At 32.2% G+C, this 4,187-nt stretch overlaps 1 long non-coding RNA gene across 1 annotated transcript; it reads right to left on the reverse strand.

Moving 5' to 3' along the window:
• Nucleotides 1-266: 266 nt before the first annotated feature.
• Nucleotides 267-833, reverse strand: LOC118482299. The gene is made up of 3 exons (XR_004868311.1): nucleotides 584-833; nucleotides 444-485; nucleotides 267-344 (listed from the first exon to the last, which is right to left on the reverse strand). It is a non-coding gene; the product is annotated as an uncharacterized LOC118482299 (long non-coding RNA).
• Nucleotides 834-4,187: the final 3,354 nt, after the last annotated feature.

Below are 4,187 nucleotides of genomic sequence, written 5' to 3' on the forward strand. Positions count from 1 at the left end.
AGTCGGGTTCGGGTGGCTTTGAATTCGGGTCAGGTTTCGGGTTTTGGATAAAAATGAACAGCCCTACAAGCACCTACAAGTATCAAACAGAGCTACCATGAACCAAAGTGAATGTAAGCACAAAAGGTAGTGCACTACTACTTGCCGATTTCTGATTAGGTATTACTCGTAAAACATTGATGAATTAGAGAAGAATAAACTTGAAGCTAAATATGAAGATCTTTTCAGCTTATAAACGGAAAGAAATGAGTACCTTACAGAGGTAATGCATTGAACTGTAACTTAGAAGAAAAAACTCTAAGCTTAGATTCTGTACGTGGAACTTTCATTAGCTCCAAGAAGAACTGCTCAAAATATATAAAGATGCGTCCATCAAGTTTGGTTTGATTTGTAGATAAATTTCAAATTAACTTGTTTAAGTTGACAAAATGTGTATTACAAACCTGTTCACATTTTCCTAACTTATCCTTCTCTCCTTTGTATCCCTGAGCACAAAAGCCATTGCTAATCATGAACAAATGAATAAAAGCTCTGAGTGCATATCAAAAACACCTAATGGAAGAACAATATCAAAGATACATACTAATCATGATCGGGACCATGCTTAAACTTGCTGCAATATTGGTAAGTGTGCAGAAATATCCTTACTTTTGGAATTAGATTCCAAGGACTTAATTGACATATTTCTAACAGTTCAGGGTTTATTCTGTCTTTTAATCCTTTAAACTGTTTTACTAACAGTTTACGTGAAGCAGCTCCATCCCCTCTTTTGTTGGATAAAACTTTATGAGGTTGTCCACTTGATCAGCATCCATTGCTGAGTCTTCCAAAGCTAGAACTGTAAGATTAAATATATATATATATATATATTATGTTATATTTAATCTAGTAGCCATTATAATCATTTACATTATATAGATCAAAATATATAACAACCTATTAAATAATTAGTTGGTAATTGTTGATGGGCCTAATTACCCTTATTAACTAATTAGGGTTTCCTCTTGGGTGCATATATAAGGAGACTTATGTGGAGGTTTTAGGGTTAGACACATAACCTAATTAATTCTCATAACATCAATCGACCTCCTCTCCTCAACCGAACACCCTATTCGGTTTTCTTCATCACCATCATTAGATTGCACCCTAAGGAGGAACCAGATCAAACTGACAATCATGTCAAACACTGTTGCTACGTCTCCATCTGGATTCTCTGCTGGCCTGTACTGATGCAATCAAAGGTATGTTTTCATGTTTTCCATTATGTCTAAACAGAACTGATCCAACATGTGGTATCAGAGCATATGTTGATTAGTTAGTTCTGTTTTTGTATCCATTATTCTGGGATTGAAATCTGGAAAATATAATTTTGAAAACCTAATAAAAATTCGAAACCCTGTTTCGAGACCTAATAAAATTCCGAAATCATTGATTCTCGAAGATCTGGAAAAAGACTGGTTTATTATATAACTCGAAACCAATATGGTTAAATTTTATGTTCGAAATCTGTTTAGAAGCCTTAATTTTCAGGTTTCGGGTTCCAGAATCATGTTTTATTTTTTAGGGTTCATCATGTGTTCTTAGGAAAATTCGAAAATTCCTTTATGTTTTGGAATGTAATTAGGATTATTGAGTGTTTTTCCTGTTTTGATCCAATTTTATCTTTTAATTTTGTTCGAAAACTGTTTATTGATAATCAGATAAATATTTTGATAAAATTAGATCATCACTAAAACTGGAAACCATATCTCAAATCCCTAAGAATTCGAATTTTTAGTTATGCTTTTACATTAACAGCTGTAACAGGAGTTTCGAGATAAATTTTAACGAGCCGAGACCAAGATCTCGACTCGAGACCACATGGTCTCGAGTCGAAATCATAAGTGTTCTCAAATCCTTACAACTCAAGACAACGATTTCGACTCGAGACCATAAGGTTTCGACTCGAGACCATGGTTGCGACTCGAGACCTCATTATGGATTCGAGGTCTCATAAAGCACAGTAGTCGAGACCATGATTACGACTCGAGACACTGAGGTTGCGACTCGAGACCTTACTGAGTCGAGACCTCATAATGTTACAAGATGAGTCGAGATCTCATAACTGAGTCGAGATCTCACTCGAGACCTAAGACTAACTCGAAATCTCAACCTCATTACTTTAGGCTGTTTAATGTGATAATTAAATGATTGGTTTTGTAAATACTTAGTCAATTAATCAGGATCAAATAATGTTTTACGAAACCAAAATGGCTTTACTTGAATGAGCTTCTGATGCATCACTTCTGGCCAAAGCTGATTTGATACATCTACTTATCGTTCAAGTATTACGAAAGCTATGTTAAGTGTGCATTACAAACGTGAATGTCTTAATATCTGGCCAAAGCTGATTTAATTCTTTCATGTATAGCATACTTAACAAGTGCATAACTAAAGTGATTGTCTCATTTCTGGCCAAAGCTGGTTTGTCACGATTACTTTGCACACAAGCTTAAATGATTACACTTCTGGCCAAAGCTGATTTGTCTTCGTTTAAGTAGAACTTTAAATAAGTCTATTATTTTGATGTTAGTAATAGACATATCACAACCTCTTCACATAATGATCCTTATATCAATGATCCTTCATTAATTAATTTTATGATCATTTCGTCTGCCTTATTTTTTAGTACCCATAATTTTACTCACTGTAATTTTCTTCTATAAATCAATATCTCGTCCACTCTAATTCTTAAACCTAAAATGTTTTGCTGTATTTAAAGTTTCTATAAGATTAGCTCTTAAAATTAAATCCTTGATTATCTCTTAAGACACGATAATCCTACTGCTCTCTTCTGATAAAGGTAATACAGAAGAAAAGTAGAGCATGATGAATAGGATAAATCGAACATGATGTCTCTTATGATAATTAAGATCTCTCAAACATAAATGCTATCACTAAAGTTATTCCAGATTAAGTCTTTCCTAAGACTAATCTATTATTTATGGAATAATCACAAGAATTCCTAAGATGCATGCCTTCATTTAAAATTCTAAATTATAAGGTTAAGTGGTATATGTGAATACATTATAATGTAAAATACCATGACCCCTAAAGTTAAGGGATTACGCATGGAAATAAGTACAATTTTTTCAGTACATTATATACTAAGATTTTCACTTGTACAATTTGATGTCTTATAAATCAACTATAACACTCAAAAGTACCAAAGTATAATGAGTGTGTTGATAAGCAACATATGTACAAAGAAATAAATGTTTGAAGCTGGAAAATAAGTTATTACTCACCTTACAACCACTTAAAACTTTAAAAGAGGATTGTTCTAAGGTCCATAGACAAATTGCAAGTAAAAAATTCCAACTTTAAGGTTCTTCAAGGGAAAATCTCAGTGCATAATTGTGTCATTTGACTAGACATAAGCAACGAGACTATCCATTATTCTAAAGAACAGTTGGATAAATTAATTAGATAGTCACTTATTAATGAAATTTAAGTCTGATAATTTTAATTTTCCTATTAACACATGATTAGTTGACTCTAGTTCCATATGTTTCCTTAACATAATTCAACAAATAACTAACTTGAGAGTTAGTGACAAAATTAAATGTTAACACTATAAGAACCATAATAAGCAGTCTTCTAACAAAGCTATTCGATACCTTACAAATTCTGAATATTAATCAGAATATAGTATCATAATTAAGCAATGTTATGAAGGTTGTGAGGTTTGCATAGTCAACATAAAGTCACACTTACCTTAAACTCTCATCTTATTTGTTCTAAATATCTGGATTGAACATTACTAAGATAAAACTAGATGGTACCTTACACTTTCACAACTTTTGTTGAGAATTTGACAAAAGGAAAATGAGACTTATAAATTTTCATCCATTATAACCAAAATTCATGAGAAATCATGACATGGTTCATGAGGATGATTTTTCAACTAATCTCATTCTAAGTGATTTTAAATCATGACATTAAAGCCCTAAATATTACTTGGCTTAAAGAATAAGTATGGGTCCATCATAAGTCATTCATTGACATTCGTGGAACTTATTCCAAATGGAATATTCAGACATAATTCATTTATCATTTAAAAGACTATCAACTTGTATCTAAATTTTGTCGCATATGGCCCACGGTCTTGGAAGAAATCTATTCATATATATATACACTTAATAAGA

The sequence above is a fragment of the Helianthus annuus genome, chromosome 9, assembly GCF_002127325.2.
Source record: "Helianthus annuus cultivar XRQ/B chromosome 9, HanXRQr2.0-SUNRISE, whole genome shotgun sequence".
Taxonomy (NCBI): domain Eukaryota; kingdom Viridiplantae; phylum Streptophyta; class Magnoliopsida; order Asterales; family Asteraceae; genus Helianthus; species Helianthus annuus.